This window comes from Schistocerca piceifrons, unplaced genomic scaffold, assembly GCF_021461385.2.
Source record: "Schistocerca piceifrons isolate TAMUIC-IGC-003096 unplaced genomic scaffold, iqSchPice1.1 HiC_scaffold_458, whole genome shotgun sequence".
Taxonomy (NCBI): domain Eukaryota; kingdom Metazoa; phylum Arthropoda; class Insecta; order Orthoptera; family Acrididae; genus Schistocerca; species Schistocerca piceifrons.
In genome coordinates, this window is record NW_025728687.1 from 229,276 (window position 1) to 256,745 (window position 27,470).

Sequence of the window (27,470 nt, forward strand, 5' to 3'; positions counted from 1 at the left end):
CTCTTCATCAGTATTACACTAGTCTCTATTCTGCCGATGATTCTGGTGAGTCTCTTTCGGATGATGTCTTTGGGGATCTAACTGCGACGATCGCGCCTGACGCGAACGGCGAATTTCTCCGGGAGTTCCAGGTAGATGATGTTTTCGATTTTATTGCTCGCTCTCCGTCCAGTAAATCGCCGGGTCCAGACGGCCTGCCTAAAGAATTTTATCTCCGTTTTTGGCCTCTTTTGGGTGGCATTTTTACGCAGATTTTAAATGAGATTGTCAGAGGGATGGATGTGCCTGCCGATTTTAAAGTAGGGAAAATTGTTTTAATTCCGAAGTCCTCTGGTCGTTTATCTGCTGCCAATCTTCGTCCGCTCACATTGCTGAATTTTGACTATAAGACAGCTGCTAGAGCGCTCAATAGCCGGCTGTCTTCTCTGCTTCGGGGTGTGATTGGTGCACATCAATGTTGTTTTCATGATAGATCTATTCTGACACCAGTAGCCGAATATCGGGATGTTGTCTCGGTTGCGGCGGTTACAAACGTACATTGTGCCTTTGCCTTCCTTGATTTTTATAAGGCTTTTGATCACGTCAGTCATGTGTTTTTAGATCGTGTTTTAGGTACAATAGGTTTTAACGCTTCATCACGTGGTGTTCTTGGCAATTTGTACAGGGGAATAACAGCTCGGGTGTCTGTCAATGGGCAGCTGACGCCGCCCATTGCTATCCGCCGCGGAGTGCCTCAGGGTAGTCCGCTCTCTATGTCTTTATTCGTTTTGTCCCTGGAACCGCTGCTTCGGACTATTGCTCTCAAGCTTCAGGGTATGTCCCTCTCTGGTGGGAAGCTCTCGGTTAAGGCATATGCGGATGATGTCGTTGTTCTCCTCCGTCAACGAGATGATATCCCGTTGTTGAAAGGGGCAGTTGATGCATACTGTCGTGTCTCTGGAGCGCGTCTCAATCAGGGTAAATGTAAGTTCCTTGATATTCGAGGATTTCGCGATGCTGACGTCCCTTGGGCCACTTTTGTCGATCGCCATACGTCCTTGGGGATTATCATTGATCGGTGTCCTCTAAAAATGGCGGCTCTCAATTGGAAATCTGTCACCGAGAAGATACAGGGGGCTCTGATGGTCCATGAGCAGCGCTCTGCTACCATTTTGCAAAAAGTCCGAATTTTAGACACCTACGTCCTATGTAAAGCTTATTATGTTGCTCAGCTGTTCCCACTTCCCATGATGGTGGCGAAAAGGTTGCGCCAATTGTCTAGCAGGTTTATATGGAAGGGCCATCTATTCAAGTTACGTTACGAGGTAATGACGAAACCGCGTCTCTCCGGAGGCTTGGGCCTCTCTGACATTACTCGCAAGGCGTCTGCTTTGTACGTCCGCCGAACGACTCTAATTGTTACGCAAGAAGTGACTTCAATTACATCCAGGCTTTTTACTGTTGTGCGTCCGGCGAGCCTTGCTCCACCTGTCGATGTCGGACGCCTAAATTTTAAGTTGAAACACATTCGGGAATTTTACATTGCGGTGAGTTACCTCGGTGACGTCTTCTTGCGGCGACCGGTGCCAACGACCAAGAGCTTGATTGCCCGCTGGGAGGGGCTGGCCAGTCCCAATCCAATAGAACTGGCGTCTCCATCCGTGTCCTGGAGGAACGTCTGGAAGAACGTTAGTCTGCCGATCCACTCTATGGCCGTGGCGTCCACGTGGTATAGGGTAATAAATAATTTGGTTCCCACCAATGTACGACTGCACCGTATTGGTCTTTCTGACACGGACACCTGTACTCGGTGTGGTCTCCTGGATACCCTTGAACATCGATTCACCTGCTGTGGGCACCTTGCTAATTGGCGTTGGCTCAGGAAACAACTTGCTTTTGTCACTAGGTCTGCTGAAGCCGCTTATACTATTGACATCATCGTCCGGCCCGATTCTTCCTTTTTTCCGCGGACGAAGCTCCATACCGTCATGTGGTTGATTGGCCATTTCGTACATTTTGTCAACAGTTGTCATGAAGAGGATGGACACCTAGCGTTTCGGCAGTACATGCTTACTGCTTACTGGCAGCGCTTGCGATTGCCAGGCCTCCGAGATGATTTTGCCAATATGCTTAGCCTGACATTTGAAAGAGAGGGTGTTGGCTAAGGTCACCTGTGTGAGCCATTTTCTTTTATACTGTTTCTGGTTTTGCCGCCTTTATGTATGTTTCTTCTCTACACCAGGACTGAAGATTTCGTGTTTTAATCTTTATTTCAGTATGCAGTCTACATTATATAGTCATGTTTTAGGATTTTAATTTCAGTACTGTACTTCTTTTGAAGTGGCTGTGTGGTGGATATTCTTTAATATTTTTTTTCACTACATATATTCGTTCGTGTGGTAGAGTGTCTGCAAAAAAAAAAAAAAAAAAAAAAAAAGTTGGTAAAAAAAAAAAAAAAAAAAAAAAAAAAAAAAAAAAAAAAGGGGTATGATTCCTGCTTCGGGTGCAGGAGGTCCCGGGTTCAAATCCCGGACGAGCCCTTGCGTTTTGTACAACGGTGTGGCAACAAATCGCATGGCGGCGGCTGTTTCGCGCATTTCCAGGCCTCCAAGTCAGCGCTAAAATCCGACAACCAGTTCTGAAACCGTTTCATGTTTCATTTGAGCCATGTGCACCCTGCTGATGGAACGTTTGATTTAAATGGTCACAGTAGAGATCGTAGCAAGTGTCTTGCTGAGTGCGACGAAAACGGCTTTCCGCCCGCAATCCAACCGGGGACCTTCTGCGTGTTAGGCACGGCGCCTGGGCTCGGCGGCAGCTGCTGCTCTTTCTGTCCTTACGAGATACCGTCGATTCGCGCAGTTCCTATTACAAAAAAAAAAAAAAGTGGCTAGGATACCTGGCTTTCACCCAGGAGGCCCGGGTTCGATTCCCGGTACCGGAACGGAAATTTTTCCACACGAATCGTGACAAGTTTGAGCTGTCCGAGCGGCCGTTTCCCGTCCTGCTCGCAATATAGCTACTGTTTCGTGACCGTCAGCAGAATATAGACTAGGGAAGCAGACACACGACGACCATAGAAATGGTGTACGGCTTCATGCCACCTGTTTCCAGCGTAGGGCTGAGTAACTGCATCTGCCGGGGCCCGTTAGCTCAGTTGGTTAGAGCGTCGTGCTAATAACGCGAAGGTCGTGGGTTCGATCCCCCCCACGGGCCACTACTCTTTTACTACTACGAAATGGCAGCGCCGATTTCAGCTGGCGAGTGTGATGACCAAAAGGTCACCACCATGCGTGGGAGTTGATACAGGATCCGAACCCGACTCGTCGGGAAGCGCTACAGCATTCACTCGGCAATGGCCATAATATCTTGAATACACTGGTTCTCAACCGATAAAGAGAAAATGAAAGAAAATCTCCGATTGCCGATGCGTAACAACTTTGGCCCTTGTCAGTACTTGGGCGTGTGAGCGCATGGGAACACAGGGCACTATTGGCACTTTTACTTCCTATTTTTGTTTCTCCTTTGTTTTCGGAGCTACAGCCCGATTCGGTCAGGGAGACGCCACCGTGAAATGAAGGGGGCGTGCTGTGTGTCCATCGCCTCGCCTCTCCTTACCTCTCTCAGTCGTTTCTCGTGCTTGTCGTTTTGATATAGGCCGATTTGAGAGCGTCAGCTCTCGCGTCAGCTGAGCAAAGTCGAGACAAGTCGAGACACACTAAGGGCTGGTATGCAGCGAGTAGGAGGCCGGAAAAACAATAATTTAAGAGCGCGTGGCAAAAGTACTCATACGCGAAATTAAAAGCCTGCTGCGGTGGCCGGGAATCGAACCCGGATCAACTGCTTGGAAGGCAACTATGCTGACCATTACACCACCACCGCACAAGCGAGCGGCCCGCCTCCGCGCTGTGTCGGCTTCCCGCCAGTCGGCAGCGGCCGAAGGTGATCGTACCTGGCAGGCGCATTTCCAGGCAGGCTAGGGGAGCACATCCAGACGCATTCGGACAACGTATCCGCGCACATTTCGCATCCTTTGGCAAGAGTTGGGCGCCGGCGACGCAAGAGTACGCAGAGGACCGCGTTCTGGCGGCATTTTTAAGCAGAGCAGTGCAGTGCAGGATTCAGCGTCTGCAGCACCTTTTCCACAGAATGCTACGGCGCTTGACGGCAGTCCCACTTTCCCTTGAGACATCTGCTCGGGAAGCAGCGTCAAGTTACCGCTGGCCCGAGCATCGGTGGTTCAGTGGTAGAATGCTCGCCTGCCACGCGGGCGGCCCGGGTTCGATTCCCGGCCGATGCATCATTTTGCTTTTCCCGCGATAATGCTGCCGCGTGGCTTGACCGCTTGAGATGCACGATCCACAAGAATGTGTAGCTGGATTTCCCTTGAGAAGGACCGAGAACGCAGCACTCGCTGGTCCCCACTAGGACGCTCGCATCATGTTCTACAGTCTAGCGTCGGCCTGGCCTCACAAGTTGCTGGGTCCGGGTGCCTCCGAGGCACTGAACTTTAACGACAAGGAGTGCTGCCTATCGTTGCAACAGCTGCAGCAGCACCGCAATCAACTGGGCCGGCAGTGCACGTGTAGCAACAGAACATGTTATCCAGGAAGTACAGTGTGTCTACGTCTAATATTGGGTACGGTATTTACCCAGTTTCCACGACAAGAGGTGCACCCGTGCCTCGGTAGCGCAGTAGGCAGCGCGTAAGTCTCATAATCTTAAGGTCGTGAGTTCGATCCTCACCCGGGGCATTTAATTTTCTGTGACTGATGGTGGTGCTGTTGCTAGGGCGCCAACGTATTTCTTGTTTGTTATCCACAACGTTTCAACGCTTCAGCGGGAAAATGTTTACTTCCTGTTATTGCTACTTACAGCTTCCCTTTTCCTCTTCTCCCAGCAGAGCATGAAGCCAAAAGCATTGCTCTGCGACGTTTGAGGTGCGCGCCTTGCCAGTCAGTATGTGCAAAGATGCTCGCAAAGAGAGAGGAGCGCCGACGCGGCACTCGACACGAAATGCGACAAGCGACCGTGCGAACGGTCGAACGAAACGGCCACATCCGGTGTGGTCTAGTGGCTAGGATACCTGGCTTTCACCCAGGAGGCCCGGGTTCGATTCCCGGTACCGGAACGGAAATTTTTCCACACGAATCGTGACAAGTTTGAGCTGTCCGAGCGGCCGTTTCCCGTCCTGCTCGCAATATAGCTACTGTTTCGTGACCGTCAGCAGAATATAGACTAGGGAAGCAGACACACGACGACCATAGAAATGGTGTACGGCTTCATGCCACCTGTTTCCAGCGTAGGGCTGAGTAACTGCATCTGCCGGGGCCCGTTAGCTCAGTTGGTTAGAGCGTCGTGCTAATAACGCGAAGGTCGTGGGTTCGATCCCCCCCACGGGCCACTACTCTTTTACTACTACGAAATGGCAGCGCCGATTTCAGCTGGCGAGTGTGATGACCAAAAGGTCACCACCATGCGTGGGAGTTGATACAGGATCCGAACCCGACTCGTCGGGAAGCGCTACAGCATTCACTCGGCAATGGCCATAATATCTTGAATACACTGGTTCTCAACCGATAAAGAGAAAATGAAAGAAAATCTCCGATTGCCGATGCGTAACAACTTTGGCCCTTGTCAGTACTTGGGCGTGTGAGCGCATGGGAACACAGGGCACTATTGGCACTTTTACTTCCTATTTTTGTTTCTCCTTTGTTTTCGGAGCTACAGCCCGATTCGGTCAGGGAGACGCCACCGTGAAATGAAGGGGGCGTGCTGTGTGTCCATCGCCTCGCCTCTCCTTACCTCTCTCAGTCGTTTCTCGTGCTTGTCGTTTTGATATAGGCCGATTTGAGAGCGTCAGCTCTCGCGTCAGCTGAGCAAAGTCGAGACAAGTCGAGACACACTAAGGGCTGGTATGCAGCGAGTAGGAGGCCGGAAAAACAATAATTTAAGAGCGCGTGGCAAAAGTACTCATACGCGAAATTAAAAGCCTGCTGCGGTGGCCGGGAATCGAACCCGGATCAACTGCTTGGAAGGCAACTATGCTGACCATTACACCACCACCGCACAAGCGAGCGGCCCGCCTCCGCGCTGTGTCGGCTTCCCGCCAGTCGGCAGCGGCCGAAGGTGATCGTACCTGGCAGGCGCATTTCCAGGCAGGCTAGGGGAGCACATCCAGACGCATTCGGACAACGTATCCGCGCACATTTCGCATCCTTTGGCAAGAGTTGGGCGCCGGCGACGCGAGAGTACGCAGAGGACCGCGTTCTGGCGGCATTTTTAAGCAGAGCAGTGCAGTGCAGGATTCAGCGTCTGCAGCACCTTTTCCACAGAATGCTACGGCGCTTGACGGCAGTCCCACTTTCCCTTGAGACATCTGCTCGGGAAGCAGCGTCAAGTTACCGCTGGCCCGAGCATCGGTGGTTCAGTGGTAGAATGCTCGCCTGCCACGCGGGCGGCCCGGGTTCGATTCCCGGCCGATGCATCATTTTGCTTTTCCCGCGATAATGCTGCCGCGTGGCTTGACCGCTTGAGATGCACGATCCACAAGAATGTGTAGCTGGATTTCCCTTGAGAAGGACCGAGAACGCAGCACTCGCTGGTTCCCACTAGGACGCTCGCATCATGTTCTACAGTCTAGCGTCGGCCTGGCCTCACAAGTTGCTGGGTCCGGGTGCCTCCGAGGCACTGAACTTTAACGACAAGGAGTGCTGCCTATCGTTGCAACAGCTGCAGCAGCACCGCAATCAACTGGGCCGGCAGTGCACGTGTAGCAACAGAACATGTTATCCAGGAAGTACAGTGTGTCTACGTCTAATATTGGGTATGGTATTTACCCAGTTTCCTCGACAAGAGGTGCACCCGTGCCTCGGTAGCGCAGTAGGCAGCGCGTAAGTCTCATAATCTTAAGGTCGTGAGTTCGATCCTCACCCGGGGCATTTAATTTTCTGTGACTGATGGTGGTGCTGTTGCTAGGGCGCCAACGTATTTCTTGTTTGTTATCCACAACGTTTCAACGCTTCAGCGGGAAAATGTTTACTTCCTGTTATTGCTACTTACAGCTTCCCTTTTCCTCTTCTCCCAGCAGAGCATGAAGCCAAAAGCATTGCTCTGCGACGTTTGAGGTGCGCGCCTTGCCAGTCACTATGTGCAAAGATGCTCGCAAAGAGAGAGGAGCGCCGACGCGGCACTCGACACGAAATGCGACAAGCGACCGTGCGAACGGTCGAACGAAACGGCCACATCCGGTGTGGTCTAGTGGCTAGGATACCTGGCTTTCACCCAGGAGGCCCGGGTTCGATCCCCATTCCGGCTTGAGCCGTCGTGGAGAGCGGACGTGTTTACGCTGTGCTCCGTCGCTGCTCCGGGCAAGGCAAGTTTGCTGCTGCTTGTAACGCCATATTGTGTTGTTTATCTTGTTATTAGTTGATTTTTCGTTCCGTTATCAATACATTCGTTTGTGCTGTCTGGGTGCTCGTGTTGATGTTTGGGTAATGGTGCCAGTTTGAAGATGGCTTTGATTTCTAGAAGAGATACTCTTAAGTTTACTTTTGAACGAGGATGTGTTAAACCGTCTGCCCTGGAATTTCAATATTTTGTGATTGAACAAGTCAAGATTCCTTCCGATGCTATTACTGGAATACATTTGTCGCACCTTGCAACAGTCGGATTTGTTAAATTGAAGGATTCTGATCTCTGTAGTCGTATCGTTGAAGAAAGTGGTGGTGTTATGAGATTTACACGTTCTGATGGGAGTGTTACCGAAGTTCACGTCTCTTTTGGTGGACTTGGTTTGCGTACGGTGCGGATATTTGAACTTCCTTTCGAAATCCCTTGTGATCATGTGAGCGAGGTTTTACGTGCATATGGACGTGTCCTTTCTATTCACGAAGAAAAGTGGGGAAATGATTATCCGTTGCCTGTACTGAACGGCGTGAGGCAGGTTCGAATTGATTTGCTGAAGCACATCCCGTCCTTCATCAGTGTATCCGGGTATCGTGCTTTAGTTATTTATGATGGACAGCCGCGAACTTGTTCTATATGTAACTCGACGGAGCATATTCGCGCCGAGTGTTCGCGGCGTCGGATCGCGCAGTTACCACCCGGAGATAGCGTCACGCGCTCACCTGGAGTTGTAAATATACCGCTCTCGTATGCGGCTGCTGCTGTCATCGCTCCACTGTCCCCTCCCGTTGCGACAAGTGTCATCCAAGCGACGGGTACCGACCATGTCTCTCAAGCAGTTCCCCTTCACGATTCCACGGTCTCTGACCAGGGCGAACCTGCTTTACCCCGGCTACAAAACGAAGTGCCAGTTAACCCAGAGGTTTCGACTGATACTCCCCAGCGTCGAACTGATGCGACAGTGCTCCAGGAGTTGGAATACTCAGCCACTGTCGGCGTTACTTTGCCTCACTCCCCACCGGATGACGGGCAAGATATGGTCTCTTCCCCGCCTAGATCGCGAAAAAACAAGAAGAGGCGGATTGCCCATCCGGCGGCGGCGCACGAGGTCCCAAAAACCAGGGAAAAGTTGCGTCAGATTACGAAGATGGACGATGACCAAAGCAATGATGGACCAGAGGAAAATAAGGATATTTCAGATAGTTCAACGTATAGTCCAGATAGGGAAGATGGTAGAAACCCTGTAACACACAGGTCTAGAGGAGGGATAGAGTGTAAAGAAGGCTTGGCGGCTCCCAATGATGGTCCACCCAGACGGCCATCTCGTGAATGTAGCACGGATCGGTCTTCCCCTAGGTTGGACTGGGCGACGGACAAGGAAGATGACTGTGCACCACGAGCAACGACAGCAGTTGATACGCTGCCGATGATCATTGATAGCATACCAGTTGACGAAAGTCTCCTCGCAGGGCACCCTGGATCGCTGCGCTAAAATGAAATGCCTCATTTGTCCACAGATAATAACAGGACGATTTTGTTGAACGTTACACTGGTCTTTATGTTGGTGTGTCCATTTGTTTTCTCTTCCTAAATGGAACGACGTTTACAGAGAATGTCACAGACTTACAATATAATGACTTTGAATATTAACAGGATTAGGAGTCCAACAAAATTGGCGGCTTTGAAAGATTTCTTGTATAATTCGGATACCGATATTGCTCTCTTGCAGGAGGTAATGGTCAGTGAATTTAATTTCCCGGGGTTTACTGAAATTTTAAATGTTGCTTTCGAAAATGAATGTGGAACGGCTATTTTGGTGAAACATGGTATACCGGCGGAGCCTTTGTGTCTTCTAGAATCCGGTCGCGGAATCTCTTGTAAAATCTTTAATACGACGGTTGTTAATGTCTATGCCCCCTCTGGTAGCAGCTCCCGAGCGGCCAGGACAACTTTTTTCACCGGTGAAATGGTTCACTTATTAAACGACAATTCAGAAAATATCATTATAGCTGGCGACTGGAACTGTGTACTGAAGTCAAAAGATCAAAAACCGAACTTTAACTTCTCTCAAGCACTGAAAGATTGTGTCACAGCCTTACGTCTTACAGACGCATGGGAATTATTTCACCCCACAGCTGTTAAGTTTACATATATGACGAACTTGGCGGCCAGTAGAATTGACAGAATTTATATATCCGATCGTTTAATGCAGTGTGCATCTTCAATAGACACGATTCCCACCAGTTTTTCTGATCACTGTGGAGTTCGTTGTAGCATACATCTTGCCCGGCAAACGACCTATTGGGGACGCGGTCTTTGGAAATTGAATGTCAGTCTTCTTCACGAAACAGACTTAAATGAATCCATCCAAGTGACCTCGAATATGTGCCTCAGAGCGCGCCCCAGATACGTTTCCACCATTGAGTGGTGGACCAACTACGCTAAAAGGAAGCTGAGGATGACTTTGATCGACTATGGCAAGGCAAGGGCTCAACTTCGGAAAGACACTATTGAATTTTATTATACCTGTTTGCGAGAACTGTATGATCGTCCCGTTTTGTCTGCTGACCATTTCATGCAAATAAAGAAAATTAAGGCGATTTTAACCCAACTGAAACGACGACAACTTGATGGTTTGAAGGTAAAGTCAAGATCACATTCCACTGTCGAAGATGAAACTGCCTCTTTGTATCATCTCCTCCGGCATGCAAAGAATAGAAGGAATAGTTTTATCAACACCCTGCGCGATGTGAATAACGATGTGCTCCATGAACAACGTGACATCATTAACGAAATCCATCGCTTTTTTACGAGTTTATATACTGCCCCTGACATCAATGAACAGTCTGTGGCGACGTTACTTCACGGCACAGACTCGATAGTTACTGAGGACGAGAATAGGGCGCTATTGGACATATTTACTAGTGATGATGTTTTGGATATCGTCAAAACTTCTCCGGTAAACAAGACGCCTGGGCCGGATGGTTTACCAGTCGAATTTTACTACAGGTTTTGGAATGTTCTAGGCGATGTGCTCACCGCCATCATCAATGAAGTCATCAACGGTATCTCCATACCCTCGGAGTTTAAAGAGGGTGTCTTTGTGATGGTACCCAAGGGGCGAGGAATGAAGGATGTACGTCGTCTGCGACCTATATGTTTATTAAATGGAGACTATAAAATTGTTGCCCGTGCACTGAAATTGCGACTGACTCCAGTCCTACAACGTGTCATTGCGCAGGACCAAACGGCCCTTCCGCATAGAAGTATTATCAAAACGGTCAGTGAATATCGTGATGTGATTTCCATTTTTTCGGCAGCTCAACTTCAAGGTGCTCTATGCTTTATTGATTTTGCAAATGCTTTTGACCGGATTGATCATCGTTATCTTTTTAAAACAATGTCGGCCCTGGGTTTTGGGGGACGGTGCTTGAAGTCTTTGCAAAGTATGATTACTGGGATGACGGCAAAAGTACTTGTCAACGGTCAATGCACGAGAGCCATAAATATTTGTCGTGGATTCCCGCAAGGAAGCCCACTCTCCATGCTGCTCTATGTCATAGCTCTGGAACCTCTTGTCCGACATTTAAACGTTCTCTTGGAAGGGATCACGATTATGTCGGTAAAGAAAGTAACCAATGTGTATGCAGATGATTTAGGGGTCATAGTTCGGAGTGACGATGATGTTCAAAATCTTAAGACCGCCTTACACGTTTATTGTGGTGCTACTGGTGCTGCTGTGAATAACACGAAAAGCTCTATGCTCAGCCTCAATGGTTATGCGAACGCAGACTTAGATTGGATCACTTCCACGAACCAACATAAGTCTCTCGGTGTCACATTTTCTAGCTGCCCGCTCAAGATGGCTTCCGTTAACTGGAAGAACATGCTTACCAACATCAGAGGCTCATTAATAGAGCATCGAAATAGGGACCTCAATTTAATGCAAAGGGTACAACTGATTAACTGTGTGGTCCTGTCAAAAGCGATTTACCTGGGGCAATGTCTACCTGTTCCCTTGGGCATCGCCAAAAATATTACGAGGGCAGTTTGTCAGCTGTTATGGAGAGGCTGTATTTTTAAAGTGGCAGCTCGTACAGTGACCTTACCTCTGGTCGCCGGTGGCCTCGGACTCACAGATATTCGTCAAAAGACAGTGACTTTATTTATCAAGCGTACTCGAGAACATCTCCGTAAGTACCCCGACAGTATTACGACGCAACTGTTTCATCTGACTGAACCTCAGAGTTTAGATGCTCCTGTCAATGTGGCTCCGATTCATTTTAAGCTGCACCATGTCAGACTTTACTACACTGAGATCAGTTACAAAGAGAGTATACATCTGACACCCAGCCGTAGCGCCACGTCATCTGCTCCTTCTATTCCATGGCGCTGTTCAGTCAGGAATCGAATCGAGAAAAAATATCCATCCAAAGATTGGAATACTGTTTGGAAGAATATTCATAATAAAGTCTTAAGCATGTCAGTACGGTCGACATGGTATCAAGTGGTTAACGATATCATCGCCAACAATGAGAGGCTCCATGCTATAGGACTTCATGATACTCCCATGTGTCGCCGTTGTGGATATGTGGATACGACAGTTCACAGGTTTACTTGTCAAGGATACAATACCATATGGAACCACATTAAGCAGCAGGTCGCATTCCTCAGGCGCAATGATGGTAGATTCATCACCACCACCGAACTCTCGGCCCCGGACGTGATGTATTTTCCGCGTCAGAAAAATAATACCATACTGTGGCTATACGGCAATTTTGTTCACTTTGTCATCCACAAAACGACCACGGACACCATTGAGGAATACAACTGCTACATCACGGAGGAATATTACAAGCTACGCGCCCAACGGAACCACACCAAGCATTTTGGAAATATGCTCCACATACTCTTTCAAAAGGAAGGAGTTGGATGATGTGTTGAATGATATACTGTGACTATAATCTGAGATCAGTGTCATGTATTGTGTGTGTCCTTAAGAAGTCTACGTTTTTCAGTTTTCTCCTTAATTTTTCTTTCTTTATCCCCATTTTTCAACTGATCAAGTTCCCTCATTATGAAAAACCATCCAACATCACAGAATAAGTTCATTTGGATGCAGAAATTTACTTTTCTCACCACGTTTGGTATGGATTCCCTTACGTGAGAAGGAGCATATAATTCGATTTTAGCAATGAAGCTCGCCGAAGAAGGCGCATGAAGGAGAGCGAATGGAAGGGCTAGAAGGGGAGATGGGAGGCCCTAAAAAAAAAAAAAAAAAAAAAGTGGCTAGGATACCTGGCTTTCACCCAGGAGGCCCGGGTTCGATTCCCGGTACCGGAACGGAAATTTTTCCACACGAATCGTGACAAGTTTGAGCTGTCCGAGCGGCCGTTTCCCGTCCTGCTCGCAATATAGCTACTGTTTCGTGACCGTCAGCAGAATATAGACTAGGGAAGCAGACACACGACGACCATAGAAATGGTGTACGGCTTCATGCCACCTGTTTCCAGCGTAGGGCTGAGTAACTGCATCTGCCGGGGCCCGTTAGCTCAGTTGGTTAGAGCGTCGTGCTAATAACGCGAAGGTCGTGGGTTCGATCCCCCCCACGGGCCACTACTCTTTTACTACTACGAAATGGCAGCGCCGATTTCAGCTGGCGAGTGTGATGACCAAAAGGTCACCACCATGCGTGGGAGTTGATACAGGATCCGAACCCGACTCGTCGGGAAGCGCTACAGCATTCACTCGGCAATGGCCATAATATCTTGAATACACTGGTTCTCAACCGATAAAGAGAAAATGAAAGAAAATCTCCGATTGCCGATGCGTAACAACTTTGGCCCTTGTCAGTACTTGGGCGTGTGAGCGCATGGGAACACAGGGCACTATTGGCACTTTTACTTCCTATTTTTGTTTCTCCTTTGTTTTCGGAGCTACAGCCCGATTCGGTCAGGGAGACGCCACCGTGAAATGAAGGGGGCGTGCTGTGTGTCCATCGCCTCGCCTCTCCTTACCTCTCTCAGTCGTTTCTCGTGCTTGTCGTTTTGATATAGGCCGATTTGAGAGCGTCAGCTCTCGCGTCAGCTGAGCAAAGTCGAGACAAGTCGAGACACACTAAGGGCTGGTATGCAGCGAGTAGGAGGCCGGAAAAACAATAATTTAAGAGCGCGTGGCAAAAGTACTCATACGCGAAATTAAAAGCCTGCTGCGGTGGCCGGGAATCGAACCCGGATCAACTGCTTGGAAGGCAACTATGCTGACCATTACACCACCACCGCACAAGCGAGCGGCCCGCCTCCGCGCTGTGTCGGCTTCCCGCCAGTCGGCAGCGGCCGAAGGTGATCGTACCTGGCAGGCGCATTTCCAGGCAGGCTAGGGGAGCACATCCAGACGCATTCGGACAACGTATCCGCGCACATTTCGCATCCTTTGGCAAGAGTTGGGCGCCGGCGACGCAAGAGTACGCAGAGGACCGCGTTCTGGCGGCATTTTTAAGCAGAGCAGTGCAGTGCAGGATTCAGCGTCTGCAGCACCTTTTCCACAGAATGCTACGGCGCTTGACGGCAGTCCCACTTTCCCTTGAGACATCTGCTCGGGAAGCAGCGTCAAGTTACCGCTGGCCCGAGCATCGGTGGTTCAGTGGTAGAATGCTCGCCTGCCACGCGGGCGGCCCGGGTTCGATTCCCGGCCGATGCATCATTTTGCTTTTCCCGCGATAATGCTGCCGCGTGGCTTGACCGCTTGAGATGCACGATCCACAAGAATGTGTAGCTGGATTTCCCTTGAGAAGGACCGAGAACGCAGCACTCGCTGGTCCCCACTAGGACGCTCGCATCATGTTCTACAGTCTAGCGTCGGCCTGGCCTCACAAGTTGCTGGGTCCGGGTGCCTCCGAGGCACTGAACTTTAACGACAAGGAGTGCTGCCTATCGTTGCAACAGCTGCAGCAGCACCGCAATCAACTGGGCCGGCAGTGCACGTGTAGCAACAGAACATGTTATCCAGGAAGTACAGTGTGTCTACGTCTAATATTGGGTACGGTATTTACCCAGTTTCCACGACAAGAGGTGCACCCGTGCCTCGGTAGCGCAGTAGGCAGCGCGTAAGTCTCATAATCTTAAGGTCGTGAGTTCGATCCTCACCCGGGGCATTTAATTTTCTGTGACTGATGGTGGTGCTGTTGCTAGGGCGCCAACGTATTTCTTGTTTGTTATCCACAACGTTTCAACGCTTCAGCGGGAAAATGTTTACTTCCTGTTATTGCTACTTACAGCTTCCCTTTTCCTCTTCTCCCAGCAGAGCATGAAGCCAAAAGCATTGCTCTGCGACGTTTGAGGTGCGCGCCTTGCCAGTCAGTATGTGCAAAGATGCTCGCAAAGAGAGAGGAGCGCCGACGCGGCACTCGACACGAAATGCGACAAGCGACCGTGCGAACGGTCGAACGAAACGGCCACATCCGGTGTGGTCTAGTGGCTAGGATACCTGGCTTTCACCCAGGAGGCCCGGGTTCGATTCCCGGTACCGGAACGGAAATTTTTCCACACGAATCGTGACAAGTTTGAGCTGTCCGAGCGGCCGTTTCCCGTCCTGCTCGCAATATAGCTACTGTTTCGTGACCGTCAGCAGAATATAGACTAGGGAAGCAGACACACGACGACCATAGAAATGGTGTACGGCTTCATGCCACCTGTTTCCAGCGTAGGGCTGAGTAACTGCATCTGCCGGGGCCCGTTAGCTCAGTTGGTTAGAGCGTCGTGCTAATAACGCGAAGGTCGTGGGTTCGATCCCCCCCACGGGCCACTACTCTTTTACTACTACGAAATGGCAGCGCCGATTTCAGCTGGCGAGTGTGATGACCAAAAGGTCACCACCATGCGTGGGAGTTGATACAGGATCCGAACCCGACTCGTCGGGAAGCGCTACAGCATTCACTCGGCAATGGCCATAATATCTTGAATACACTGGTTCTCAACCGATAAAGAGAAAATGAAAGAAAATCTCCGATTGCCGATGCGTAACAACTTTGGCCCTTGTCAGTACTTGGGCGTGTGAGCGCATGGGAACACAGGGCACTATTGGCACTTTTACTTCCTATTTTTGTTTCTCCTTTGTTTTCGGAGCTACAGCCCGATTCGGTCAGGGAGACGCCACCGTGAAATGAAGGGGGCGTGCTGTGTGTCCATCGCCTCGCCTCTCCTTACCTCTCTCAGTCGTTTCTCGTGCTTGTCGTTTTGATATAGGCCGATTTGAGAGCGTCAGCTCTCGCGTCAGCTGAGCAAAGTCGAGACAAGTCGAGACACACTAAGGGCTGGTATGCAGCGAGTAGGAGGCCGGAAAAACAATAATTTAAGAGCGCGTGGCAAAAGTACTCATACGCGAAATTAAAAGCCTGCTGCAGTGGCCGGGAATCGAACCCGGATCAACTGCTTGGAAGGCAACTATGCTGACCATTACACCACCACCGCACAAGCGAGCGGCCCGCCTCCGCGCTGTGTCGGCTTCCCGCCAGTCGGCAGCGGCCGAAGGTGATCGTACCTGGCAGGCGCATTTCCAGGCAGGCTAGGGGAGCACATCCAGACGCATTCGGACAACGTATCCGCGCACATTTCGCATCCTTTGGCAAGAGTTGGGCGCCGGCGACGCAAGAGTACGCAGAGGACCGCGTTCTGGCGGCATTTTTAAGCAGAGCAGTGCAGTGCAGGATTCAGCGTCTGCAGCACCTTTTCCACAGAATGCTACGGCGCTTGACGGCAGTCCCACTTTCCCTTGAGACATCTGCTCGGGAAGCAGCGTCAAGTTACCGCTGGCCCGAGCATCGGTGGTTCAGTGGTAGAATGCTCGCCTGCCACGCGGGCGGCCCGGGTTCGATTCCCGGCCGATGCATCATTTTGCTTTTCCCGCGATAATGCTGCCGCGTGGCTTGACCGCTTGAGATGCACGATCCACAAGAATGTGTAGCTGGATTTCCCTTGAGAAGGACCGAGAACGCAGCACTCGCTGGTCCCCACTAGGACGCTCGCATCATGTTCTACAGTCTAGCGTCGGCCTGGCCTCACAAGTTGCTGGGTCCGGGTGCCTCCGAGGCACTGAACTTTAACGACAAGGAGTGCTGCCTATCGTTGCAACAGCTGCAGCAGCACCGCAATCAACTGGGCCGGCAGTGCACGTGTAGCAACAGAACATGTTATCCAGGAAGTACAGTGTGTCTACGTCTAATATTGGGTACGGTATTTACCCAGTTTCCACGACAAGAGGTGCACCCGTGCCTCGGTAGCGCAGTAGGCAGCGCGTAAGTCTCATAATCTTAAGGTCGTGAGTTCGATCCTCACCCGGGGCATTTAATTTTCTGTGACTGATGGTGGTGCTGTTGCTAGGGCGCCAACGTATTTCTTGTTTGTTATCCACAACGTTTCAACGCTTCAGCGGGAAAATGTTTACTTCCTGTTATTGCTACTTACAGCTTCCCTTTTCCTCTTCTCCCAGCAGAGCATGAAGCCAAAAGCATTGCTCTGCGACGTTTGAGGTGCGCGCCTTGCCAGTCAGTATGTGCAAAGATGCTCGCAAAGAGAGAGGAGCGCCGACGCGGCACTCGACACGAAATGCGACAAGCGACCGTGCGAACGGTCGAACGAAACGGCCACATCCGGTGTGGTCTAGTGGCTAGGATACCTGGCTTTCACCCAGGAGGCCCGGGTTCGATTCCCGGTACCGGAACGGAAATTTTTCCACACGAATCGTGACAAGTTTGAGCTGTCCGAGCGGCCGTTTCCCGTCCTGCTCGCAATATAGCTACTGTTTCGTGACCGTCAGCAGAATATAGACTAGGGAAGCAGACACACGACGACCATAGAAATGGTGTACGGCTTCATGCCACCTGTTTCCAGCGTAGGGCTGAGTAACTGCATCTGCCGGGGCCCGTTAGCTCAGTTGGTTAGAGCGTCGTGCTAATAACGCGAAGGTCGTGGGTTCGATCCCCCCCACGGGCCACTACTCTTTTACTACTACGAAATGGCAGCGCCGATTTCAGCTGGCGAGTGTGATGACCAAAAGGTCACCACCATGCGTGGGAGTTGATACAGGATCCGAACCCGACTCGTCGGGAAGCGCTACAGCATTCACTCGGCAATGGCCATAATATCTTGAATACACTGGTTCTCAACCGATAAAGAGAAAATGAAAGAAAATCTCCGATTGCCGATGCGTAACAACTTTGGCCCTTGTCAGTACTTGGGCGTGTGAGCGCATGGGAACACAGGGCACTATTGGCACTTTTACTTCCTATTTTTGTTTCTCCTTTGTTTTCGGAGCTACAGCCCGATTCGGTCAGGGAGACGCCACCGTGAAATGAAGGGGGCGTGCTGTGTGTCCATCGCCTCGCCTCTCCTTACCTCTCTCAGTCGTTTCTCGTGCTTGTCGTTTTGATATAGGCCGATTTGAGAGCGTCAGCTCTCGCGTCAGCTGAGCAAAGTCGAGACAAGTCGAGACACACTAAGGGCTGGTATGCAGCGAGTAGGAGGCCGGAAAAACAATAATTTAAGAGCGCGTGGCAAAAGTACTCATACGCGAAATTAAAAGCCTGCTGCAGTGGCCGGGAATCGAACCCGGATCAACTGCTTGGAAGGCAACTATGCTGACCATTACACCACCACCGCACAAGCGAGCGGCCCGCCTCCGCGCTGTGTCGGCTTCCCGCCAGTCGGCAGCGGCCGAAGGTGATCGTACCTGGCAGGCGCATTTCCAGGCAGGCTAGGGGAGCACATCCAGACGCATTCGGACATCGTATCCGCGCACATTTCGCATCCTTTGGCAAGAGTTGGGCGCCGGCGACGCAAGAGTACGCAGAGGACCGCGTTCTGGCGGCATTTTTAAGCAGAGCAGTGCAGTGCAGGATTCAGCGTCTGCAGCACCTTTTCCACAGAATGCTACGGCGCTTGACGGCAGTCCCACTTTCCCTTGAGACATCTGCTCGGGAAGCAGCGTCAAGTTACCGCTGGCCCGAGCATCGGTGGTTCAGTGGTAGAATGCTCGCCTGCCACGCGGGCGGCCCGGGTTCGATTCCCGGCCGATGCATCATTTTGCTTTTCCCGCGATAATGCTGCCGCGTGGCTTGACCGCTTGAGATGCACGATCCACAAGAATGTGTAGCTGGATTTCCCTTGAGAAGGACCGAGAACGCAGCACTCGCTGGTCCCCACTAGGACGCTCGCATCATGTTCTACAGTCTAGCGTCGGCCTGGCCTCACAAGTTGCTGGGTCCGGGTGCCTCCGAGGCACTGAACTTTAACGACAAGGAGTGCTGCCTATCGTTGCAACAGCTGCAGCAGCACCGCAATCAACTGGGCCGGCAGTGCACGTGTAGCAACAGAACATGTTATCCAGGAAGTACAGTGTGTCTACGTCTAATATTGGGTACGGTATTTACCCAGTTTCCACGACAAGCGGTGCACCCGTGCCTCGGTAGCGCAGTAGGCAGCGCGTAAGTCTCATAATCTTAAGGTCGTGAGTTCGATCCTCACCCGGGGCATTTAATTTTCTGTGACTGATGGTGGTGCTGTTGCTAGGGCGCCAACGTATTTCTTGTTTGTTATCCACAACGTTTCAACGCTTCAGCGGGAAAATGTTTACTTCCTGTTATTGCTACTTACAGCTTCCCTTTCCCTCTTCTCCCAGCAGAGCATGAAGCCAAAAGCATTGCTCTGCGACGTTTGAGGTGCGCGCCTTGCCAGTCAGTATGTGCAAAGATGCTCGCAAAGAGAGAGGAGCGCCGACGCGGCACTCGACACGAAATGCGACAAGCGACCGTGCGAACGGTCGAACGAAACGGCCACATCCGGTGTGGTCTAGTGGCTAGGATACCTGGCTTTCACCCAGGAGGCCCGGGTTCGATTCCCGGTACCGGAACGGAAATTTTTCCACACGAGTCGTGACAAGTTTGAGCTGTCCGAGCGGCCGTTTCCCGTCCTGCTCGCAATATAGCTACTGTTTCGTGACCGTCAGCAGAATATAGACTAGGGAAGCAGACACACGACGACCATAGAAATGGTGTACGGCTTCATGCCACCTGTTTCCAGCGTAGGGCTGAGTAACTGCATCTGCCGGGGCCCGTTAGCTCAGTTGGTTAGAGCGTCGTGCTAATAACGCGAAGGTCGTGGGTTCGATCCCCCCACGGGCCACTACTCTTTTACTACTACGAAATGGCAGCGCCGATTTCAGCTGGCGAGTGTGATGACCAAAAGGTCACCACCCTGCGTGGGAGTTGATACAGGATCCGAACCCGACTCGTCGGGAAGCGCTACAGCATTCACTCGGCAATGGCCATAATATCTTGAATACACTGGTTCTCAACCGATAAAGAGAAAATGAAAGAAAATCTCCGATTGCCGATGCGTAACAACTTTGGCCCTTGTCAGTACTTGGGCGTGTGAGCGCATGGGAACACAGGGCACTATTGGCACTTTTACTTCCTATTTTTGTTTCTCCTTTGTTTTCGGAGCTACAGCCCGATTCGGTCAGGGAGACGCCACCGTGAAATGAAGGGGGCGTGCTGTGTGTCCATCGCCTCGCCTCTCCTTACCTCTCTCAGTCGTTTCTCGTGCTTGTTTTGATATAGGCCGATTTGAGAGCGTCAGCTCTCGCGTCAGCTGAGCAAAGTCGAGACAAGTCGAGACACACTAAGGGCTGGTATGCAGCGAGTAGGAGGCCGGAAAAACAATAATTTAAGAGCGCGTGGCAAAAGTACTCATACGCGAAATTAAAAGCCTGCTGCGGTGGCCGGGAATCGAACCCGGATCAACTGCTTGGAAGGCAACTATGCTGACCATTACACCACCACCGCACAAGCGAGCGGCCCGCCTCCGCGCTGTGTCGGCTTCCCGCCAGTCGGCAGCGGCCGAAGGTGATCGTACCTGGCAGGCGCATTTCCAGGCAGGCTAGGGGAGCACATCCAGACGCATTCGGACAACGTATCCGCGCACATTTCGCATCCTTTGGCAAGAGTTGGGCGCCGGCGACGCAAGAGTACGCAGAGGACCGCGTTCTGGAGGCATTTTTAAGCAGAGCAGTGCAGTGCAGGATTCAGCGTCTGCAGCACCTTTTCCACAGAATGCTACGGCGCTTGACGGCAGTCCCACTTTCCCTTGAGACATCTGCTCGGGAAGCAGCGTCAAGTTACCGCTGGCCCGAGCATCGGTGGTTCAGTGGTAGAATGCTCGCCTGCCACGCGGGCGGCCCGGGTTCGATTCCCGGCCGATGCATCATTTTGCTTTTCCCGCGATAATGCTGCCGCGTGGCTTGACCGCTTGAGATGCACGATCCACAAGAATGTGTAGCTGGATTTCCCTTGAGAAGGACCGAGAACGCAGCACTCGCTGGTCCCCACTAGGACGCTCGCATCATGTTCTACAGTCTAGCGTCGGCCTGGCCTCACAAGTTGCTGGGTCCGGGTGCCTCCGAGGCACTGAACTTTAACGACAAGGAGTGCTGCCTATCGTTGCAACAGCTGCAGCAGCACCGCAATCAACTGGGCCGGCAGTGCACGTGTAGCAACAGAACATGTTATCCAGGAAGTACAGTGTGTCTACGTCTAATATTGGGTACGGTATTTACCCAGTTTCCACGACAAGAGGTGCACCCGTGCCTCGGTAGCGCAGTAGGCAGCGCGTAAGTCTCATAATCTTAAGGTCGTGAGTTCGATCCTCACCCGGGGCATTTAATTTTCTGTGACTGATGGTGGTGCTGTTGCTAGGGCGCCAACGTATTTCTTGTTTGTTATCCACAACGTTTCAACGCTTCAGCGGGAAAATATTTACTTCCTGTTATTGCTACTTACAGCTTCCCTTTCCCTCTTCTCCCAGCAGAGCATGAAGCCAAAAGCATTGCTCTGCGACGTTTGAGGTGCGCGCCTTGCCAGTCAGTATGTGCAAAGATGCTCGCAAAGAGAGAGGAGCGCCGACGCGGCACTCGACACGAAATGCGACAAGCGACCGTGCGAACGGTCGAACGAAACGGCCACATCCGGTGTGGTCTAGTGGCTAGGATACCTGGCTTTCACCCAGGAGGCCCGGGTTCGATTCCCGGTACCGGAACGGAAATTTTTCCACACGAATCGTGACAAGTTTGAGCTGTCCGAGCGGCCGTTTCCCGTCCTGCTCGCAATATAGCTACTGTTTCGTGACCGTCAGCAGAATATAGACTAGGGAAGCAGATACACGACGACCATAGAAATGGTGTACGGCTTCTTGCCACCTGTTTCCAGCGTAGGGCTGAGTAACTGCATCTGCCAGGGCCCGTTAGCTCAGTTGGTTAGAGCGTCGTGCTAATAACGCGAAGGTCAATATTCTTATATCATACAACAACCCACCACCTTTTACAATTAGTGGGTCCTATTTGATACATTTGTATTTTATATTAGTACTACAGCTAACACAATTTGTTACTTTTCTGTTGCTCACACTATGGGCACTTCTGTCTTTCTTCCTATATTGTTTTATTCTACTTATGCTAAGCTACTTCTACCTGCAGCGTTTACATTTGTGCCAGAATAGTATAAACCTACATTGTTGGCCCTGTTCACTGAGCTAATCCCGGTGAACGTGCCCCTGGCACCGGGCTGGCCGGAGTTACGATACGCTGCAGTACTATGCTAATGGTTTCTATCCTAGCTTATCCTACGTCTACTCTATCTTAACCTAGTGTCAAAGTTTTTGAGTGTCTCAAATCGGTAGTTGGGCGCACCCTACCTCCTAATCCTAGGCATGGCGGATTCCAGCCGTAAAGCGGCTGGCCAGGTCCTCGCCTCGGCGGAACAGGTTAGGTGCGCGGAGTCTAATTTGGGAATAGTTAGATCTTAATTGTTGTTCCTTAAATAGTCCCTTATCACTTTGAGTGATATTTCGTTAGACAATTTATTCAAGATTGTAAAGTGGTCCTCATGCCTGAGCAGGTGATACGTGTCATGGTTTGGTAATTGCTGACGAAGTTGCGCGGCTACATCGTCGAAGAGGTGGCACTCATACACCACGTGTTCCGGGGTGCCTGGTGTGGCCCCACAGTCACACGCTGGTGTCGCCTGTTTCCCGAACCGGCATAGATATGCCGGGTAGGGTCCATGACCTGTGAGGAAGTGCAGCAGTCCTCGTGATGATGTGAAGTGTTTTAGTTGTAACCTTTCCCTAATATTAGGCAGCAGTTCATGTGTTCGCCGACCGGTTTCCTCGTTATCCCATTGTGCTTGCCAAAGTTCTTCCCCCCTTCGTTTGATTTCAGTTTTGTTCCCCACGTATATCCCCATCAAGTCGACTACTTTGTCCCTGTTTCCCTTTTTTATCCAGTACCATGCTGCCTGTTCCCGGATTTTAATGTCGAGCGGGCAGAGCCCCATCAGTACTGTTAGGGCTCCTCCAGGTGTAGTTCTGTATGCTCCTACTGATCTTAGTAACATGCTCCGCTGCACTCTTCTCACAGCCATGGCAGGCATAACCCTCGTGAGTCTGTGGGCCCAGATTCCTGATCCATATCCTACAATTGAAGTCAATATGCTATTATGATATAATTTGATTAGTTCTGGTGGTAAGTGGAATCGCTTATGTCCAATTGCAATGAGATGATTTAATGTTTCCAAGGATTTTTGTGTAACGGTATCTATGTGTGATGTATATGTCCACCTCTCATCGACGACTACGCCCAGGTATCGCGCTTCATGGCGTCTAAGAACTGGTGAGCCGTCTATCCTCACAGTTGGATTTCTAACTAGTTGTCCTTTTAAGAGTAGATATGTAGATATGTAGATTTTGATGGAGAGATCTTCATTTTGGACAGGTGGCACCATGTACTTAGGATTGTTATGGCCCTTTCAATTTTCGGCTCTAAGTCTTCGCGGCTACGGCCACCAACCAGCAGAAGGAGGTCGTCCGCGTAGGCTATGCCCTCTAGCACATCATCGCTGTTCTGAAGGTTGTCCAAAAGAGGTTCCATATTAACATCCCAAAAGAGTGGCCCCAGGACTGACCCCTGTGGACACCCCTTGGTGATCTTTTTGCTTACTCTTCCGCTAGGGGACGATAGCCAGACCTCCCTATTCTCACAGTAGCTCCTGAGACAGCCATATAGCGACGCCGGGCACTCCTTCTCTCGCAATCGAGAGAAGAGCGAGGGCCACCACAGGTTGTCAAAGGCGCCACTGATATCCACCATGATGCCGACCACGTATTTGTGCGGGGTAGAGGCGCAGACCTCCGCAGCCAGGGCGATGGCGTCAGACGCCGATCTCCCGGTCCTGAAACCGAATTGTCTGTTACTCATCCGGAAGCCATTTGCCACGCTCCATGAGTAGAGGCTGTCTAGACAACGCTGAAGGCAGCGCTCCAGGAGGCATGTTCTCTGGGCACTGCAGTAGATCGCGAAGTCATCGACAAAGAGAGAGCCGGAGACATTAGGTGGAATGCAATCCATAATTGGATTGATCGCGATGGCAAAAAGGGCTACGCTCAAGACGGAGCCCTGAGGCACTCCGTTCTCCTGGAGGAAGACGTCGGACAATACGGAACCCATACGTACCCTAAACTTTCGATCCGTTAAAAAGGAATCAATAAAAAGGGGCAGGCGACCGCGTAGGCCCCACCTGTGCATAGTGCGGAGGATACCTCCTCTCCAACAGGTTTCATAAGCCTTCTCCAAGTCGAAGAACACGGCTACCGTTTGGCGCCGTCGCAAAAAGTTGTTCATGATGAATGTCGACAAGGTCACAAGGTGGTCAACAGCGGAGCGGCGGCGACGAAAGCCGCATTGGACATTAGTAAGTAGCCGTCGAGATTCAAGAATCCAGACTAACGGAGCATTAACCATGCGCTCCATCACCTTACAGACACAGCTTGTAAGAGAAATGGGGCGGTAACTAGAAGGAAGGTGTCTATCCTTCCCGGGTTTGGGTATAGGAACAACAACGGCGTCACGCCAACGCATGGGGACTTGACCTTCGGTCCAGACGCGATTTAGGTACGAAGAAGGAAGCTTTTGCCCGCCGGAGAAAGGTGTGCCAGCATCTGAACGTGAATGGCATCTGGCCCCGGAGCAGAGGACCGGGACAGTGCAAGCGCACGTTCGAGTTCCCGCATAGTAAAGGGGGCATTATAAGTTTCCAGATTCAGCGAGTGGAAGGAAGGTCGCCGAGCCTCTTCTGCCTCTTTCCTGGGAAGGAAGGCAGGATGGTAATGGGCGGAGCTTGAAACCTCCGCGAAAAAGCGGCCAAAGGCGTTGGAGACAGCCACAGGATCAACAAGGACCTCATTACCTGAGGTCAGGCCAGGTACCAAGGAGTGGGCCTTAATGCCCGACAGCCGGCGCAGGCTACCCCAAACGACGGAAGAGGGAGTAAAACTGTTAAAGGAGCTGGTGAAGGAGGCCCAACAAGCTTTTTTGCTGTCTTTGATGACTCTACGGCATTGCGCTCGGAGTCGTTTGTATTCAATACAATTCGCCAACGTAGGATGGCGGCGAAAGGTGCGTAAAGCACGTCGTCGAGCACGGATAGCGTCCCTACAAGCCTCGTTCCACCAGGGGACGGAAACGCGACGTGAAGAAGAAGTAGTAGTAGTACGAGGAATGGAGCGTTCGGCAGCATTGATGATAACAGCCGTGAGGTATTCGACCTGACTGTCACAACTGGGAAAATCGTGGTCCGGAAAGGTCGCCAGGGAGGAGTAAAGTCCCCAGTCAGCTTTCAGTATGTTCCAGCTCGAAGGACGTGGGGATGGGGTGTGGTGCAGGAGACGAACGACACAGGGGAAGTGGTCGCTCGAATAGGTGTCAAAGGACATACCACTCGAACCGACAGGCAAGAGTGGTAGAACAGATCGAGAGGTCCAAGTGGGAGTAGGTATGAGTAGAGTCCGAGAGGAAAGTCGGGGCGCCGGTATTGAGGCAGACAAGATTGAGATGGTTGAAGACATCCGCCAAGAGTGAGCCTCTTTGACAGGATGCAGGAGAGCCCCAAAGGGGATGATGGGCATTGAAGTCGCCAAACAATAAAAACGGCGGGGGAAGCTTAACGATCAGGTGCATCATGTCAGCCTGACTAACAGCAGATGACGGTGGAGTGTAGATGGTACAAACTGAAAAAGTAAAAGCAGAAAGAGTAATGCGGACAGCTATTGCTTGGAGTGGGGTGGTCAATGGGATGGGATGGTAATAGACATCGTCCCGAACGAGCAACATGACCCCACCATGAGCTGGGATACCGTCCACAGGGGTGAGGTCATACCGCTCCGAGGTATAGTGGGTAAAGGCAATACGGTCAGTCGGGCGCAACTTGGTTTCCTGGAGACCGAGGACGAGCGGACAGTGCAGGCGGAGGAGCAGTTGCAATTCCTCCCGATTAGATCGAATACCTCTTATGTTCCAATGAAACAACGCCATCGCTAGTCAAAAAGTTGGTGGAACGAGACGGGGGAAGAGCTGGTCACCTCAACGGCCGCGCAGGGCCAGGTTGCGAGGGAACAACGCTACAACCGACGGGAGGCGGATCCGGTTCCATCGACTCGTCGCCAGCTGCGGCCGCTGTCCCTGGTTGTGTAGGAGGGGCAGCATCATTTGCCGACGAAAGGCCAGCTGAGCGCCTGGCAGCAGAGCGTCCCGGCGAAACTGAGGACGGCCGGGAGCAGCGACTCACGGATGGAGCGTCAGACGAATCGCGCCGGGGTGGAGAGGGGGATAGAGACTTCTTCTTGGAGGCCTTCTTGGAAGGCCGAGGAGGCACAGGGATGGTGGGCTGAACCCGAAGAAGGTCCTCACGCGCGGGGTCCGTTTTGGAACGCCGGACCTCGGAAGCTGGGGTCCGGAACGTTTCCCCGATGGACGCCTGAGAAGAGGATCGCTTCTCAGGTGGCGTGGGGGGAGGGGGAGGAGGAGGAGGAGGAAGGGTGGTCCCTGGGGCAGAGGGGGTGGGGGCGACGGGGGAGGAGGATTTGGAAGGGAGGGATTTGGGAGGCGGAGGCAGAGCCCCCTGATGGGCGGAGGAGGCGGAGGGGGGACAGGATAGGGGTGAGGATACCGCGGAAGGAGTGGACACAACTGAGGCAAACGAAGAAGTCAATGGCACGGGATGTAGGCGGTCATACTTCTTCCTGGCCTCAGAATAAGAGAGCCGATCCAAAGTTTTGATTTCTTGTATCTTCTCCTTCTGATATGCGGGGCAGTGAGGATCTAGGCGAGTGGACGCCAGGACAATTAATGCACCGAGGTGGTGGGGTGCATGTATGGTCCTCACGAAGAGGACGTCCACAATCGCCACAAAGGGGCTCAGCCTCACACTGTGACGACATGTGCCCAAAGCGCAAACACCTAAAACAGCGCATAGGAGGCGGGACGTAAGGTCGCACGTCACACCGGTAGCACATCACCTTTACCTTCTCTGGGAGAACGTCCCCCTCGAAGGCGAGGATAAAGGCCCTGGTGTCGATGCGATGGTCTTTGGGGCCGCGCTGGACTCGCCGGACGAAATGCACGCCTCGGCGCTCCAGGTTGGCCCTGAGCTCCTCATCAGATTGTAGCAGGTGGTCACGATGAAAAATAACCCCCTGCGTCCAATTTAGTGCCAGATGTGGGACAATGGATACTGGGATGTCCCCTAGGCGGTCGCACGCCTGGAGCGCCGCCGACTGAGTGGCGGAGGTGGTCTTGATAAGAACGGACCCTGAACGCATCTTTCTGAGAGCCTCGATTTCCCCGAAGATGTCCTCAATGTGCTGAACAAAGAACATGGGCTTGGAGGTGGCGAATGTCCCCCCATCGGTTCGAGAACAGACCAAATAGCGGGGGGGAGTACTTCGCCCCAAGCCGGCGGGCCTGTCCCTCCTCCCATGGAGTGGCCAGGGGGGAAAGGGCAGGAGAACCAGAACTAGAAACGGTAGCTTTTCTTTTGAAAGACTCGGCCGCAGAGCGACCTGATACGTGTTGACGTTTCATCTGCGAAACGTCCGCCGCGATACCACCCACTCCGACCAGGGGCTCTCCCCACGGGCGCTACCCAGCCGCAGCAAGGGCCACCTGGCAGGATGACCATTGCCGGGAGTCCTGATGCCCCAAGG

General features: G+C 51.7%; 29 non-coding genes across 29 annotated transcripts; 23 read left to right on the forward strand and 6 right to left on the reverse strand.

The window, feature by feature from the left end:
* Window positions 1-3,121: 3,121 nt before the first annotated feature.
* Trnai-aau lies at window positions 3,122-3,196 on the forward strand. The gene has a single exon. It is a non-coding gene; the product is annotated as a tRNA-Ile (tRNA).
* A 593-nt stretch (window positions 3,197-3,789) lies between these two features.
* Trnag-ucc lies at window positions 3,790-3,861 on the reverse strand. The gene has a single exon. It is a non-coding gene; the product is annotated as a tRNA-Gly (tRNA).
* A 347-nt stretch (window positions 3,862-4,208) lies between these two features.
* Window positions 4,209-4,279, forward strand: Trnag-gcc. The gene has a single exon. It is a non-coding gene; the product is annotated as a tRNA-Gly (tRNA).
* Window positions 4,280-4,660: 381 nt separating this feature from the next.
* Trnam-cau lies at window positions 4,661-4,733 on the forward strand. Its single transcript has one exon. It is a non-coding gene; the product is annotated as a tRNA-Met (tRNA).
* Window positions 4,734-5,038: 305 nt separating this feature from the next.
* Trnae-uuc lies at window positions 5,039-5,110 on the forward strand. Its single transcript has one exon. It is a non-coding gene; the product is annotated as a tRNA-Glu (tRNA).
* Window positions 5,111-5,308: 198 nt separating this feature from the next.
* Trnai-aau lies at window positions 5,309-5,383 on the forward strand. Its single transcript has one exon. It is a non-coding gene; the product is annotated as a tRNA-Ile (tRNA).
* Window positions 5,384-5,976: 593 nt separating this feature from the next.
* Window positions 5,977-6,048, reverse strand: Trnag-ucc. Its single transcript has one exon. It is a non-coding gene; the product is annotated as a tRNA-Gly (tRNA).
* Window positions 6,049-6,395: 347 nt separating this feature from the next.
* On the forward strand, window positions 6,396-6,466 carry Trnag-gcc. The gene has a single exon. It is a non-coding gene; the product is annotated as a tRNA-Gly (tRNA).
* Window positions 6,467-6,847: 381 nt separating this feature from the next.
* On the forward strand, window positions 6,848-6,920 carry Trnam-cau. Its single transcript has one exon. It is a non-coding gene; the product is annotated as a tRNA-Met (tRNA).
* A 6,007-nt stretch (window positions 6,921-12,927) lies between these two features.
* Window positions 12,928-13,002, forward strand: Trnai-aau. The gene has a single exon. It is a non-coding gene; the product is annotated as a tRNA-Ile (tRNA).
* A 593-nt stretch (window positions 13,003-13,595) lies between these two features.
* On the reverse strand, window positions 13,596-13,667 carry Trnag-ucc. The gene has a single exon. It is a non-coding gene; the product is annotated as a tRNA-Gly (tRNA).
* A 347-nt stretch (window positions 13,668-14,014) lies between these two features.
* Trnag-gcc lies at window positions 14,015-14,085 on the forward strand. The gene has a single exon. It is a non-coding gene; the product is annotated as a tRNA-Gly (tRNA).
* Window positions 14,086-14,466: 381 nt separating this feature from the next.
* Trnam-cau lies at window positions 14,467-14,539 on the forward strand. Its single transcript has one exon. It is a non-coding gene; the product is annotated as a tRNA-Met (tRNA).
* A 305-nt stretch (window positions 14,540-14,844) lies between these two features.
* Window positions 14,845-14,916, forward strand: Trnae-uuc. The gene has a single exon. It is a non-coding gene; the product is annotated as a tRNA-Glu (tRNA).
* Window positions 14,917-15,114: 198 nt separating this feature from the next.
* Window positions 15,115-15,189, forward strand: Trnai-aau. The gene has a single exon. It is a non-coding gene; the product is annotated as a tRNA-Ile (tRNA).
* A 593-nt stretch (window positions 15,190-15,782) lies between these two features.
* On the reverse strand, window positions 15,783-15,854 carry Trnag-ucc. Its single transcript has one exon. It is a non-coding gene; the product is annotated as a tRNA-Gly (tRNA).
* Window positions 15,855-16,201: 347 nt separating this feature from the next.
* On the forward strand, window positions 16,202-16,272 carry Trnag-gcc. The gene has a single exon. It is a non-coding gene; the product is annotated as a tRNA-Gly (tRNA).
* A 381-nt stretch (window positions 16,273-16,653) lies between these two features.
* On the forward strand, window positions 16,654-16,726 carry Trnam-cau. The gene has a single exon. It is a non-coding gene; the product is annotated as a tRNA-Met (tRNA).
* A 305-nt stretch (window positions 16,727-17,031) lies between these two features.
* Window positions 17,032-17,103, forward strand: Trnae-uuc. Its single transcript has one exon. It is a non-coding gene; the product is annotated as a tRNA-Glu (tRNA).
* Window positions 17,104-17,301: 198 nt separating this feature from the next.
* Window positions 17,302-17,376, forward strand: Trnai-aau. Its single transcript has one exon. It is a non-coding gene; the product is annotated as a tRNA-Ile (tRNA).
* Window positions 17,377-17,969: 593 nt separating this feature from the next.
* On the reverse strand, window positions 17,970-18,041 carry Trnag-ucc. Its single transcript has one exon. It is a non-coding gene; the product is annotated as a tRNA-Gly (tRNA).
* Window positions 18,042-18,388: 347 nt separating this feature from the next.
* On the forward strand, window positions 18,389-18,459 carry Trnag-gcc. The gene has a single exon. It is a non-coding gene; the product is annotated as a tRNA-Gly (tRNA).
* A 381-nt stretch (window positions 18,460-18,840) lies between these two features.
* Trnam-cau lies at window positions 18,841-18,913 on the forward strand. The gene has a single exon. It is a non-coding gene; the product is annotated as a tRNA-Met (tRNA).
* Window positions 18,914-19,218: 305 nt separating this feature from the next.
* Trnae-uuc lies at window positions 19,219-19,290 on the forward strand. Its single transcript has one exon. It is a non-coding gene; the product is annotated as a tRNA-Glu (tRNA).
* A 198-nt stretch (window positions 19,291-19,488) lies between these two features.
* On the forward strand, window positions 19,489-19,562 carry Trnai-aau. Its single transcript has one exon. It is a non-coding gene; the product is annotated as a tRNA-Ile (tRNA).
* A 590-nt stretch (window positions 19,563-20,152) lies between these two features.
* Window positions 20,153-20,224, reverse strand: Trnag-ucc. Its single transcript has one exon. It is a non-coding gene; the product is annotated as a tRNA-Gly (tRNA).
* Window positions 20,225-20,571: 347 nt separating this feature from the next.
* Window positions 20,572-20,642, forward strand: Trnag-gcc. The gene has a single exon. It is a non-coding gene; the product is annotated as a tRNA-Gly (tRNA).
* Window positions 20,643-21,023: 381 nt separating this feature from the next.
* Trnam-cau lies at window positions 21,024-21,096 on the forward strand. Its single transcript has one exon. It is a non-coding gene; the product is annotated as a tRNA-Met (tRNA).
* Window positions 21,097-21,401: 305 nt separating this feature from the next.
* Window positions 21,402-21,473, forward strand: Trnae-uuc. The gene has a single exon. It is a non-coding gene; the product is annotated as a tRNA-Glu (tRNA).
* Window positions 21,474-27,470: the final 5,997 nt, after the last annotated feature.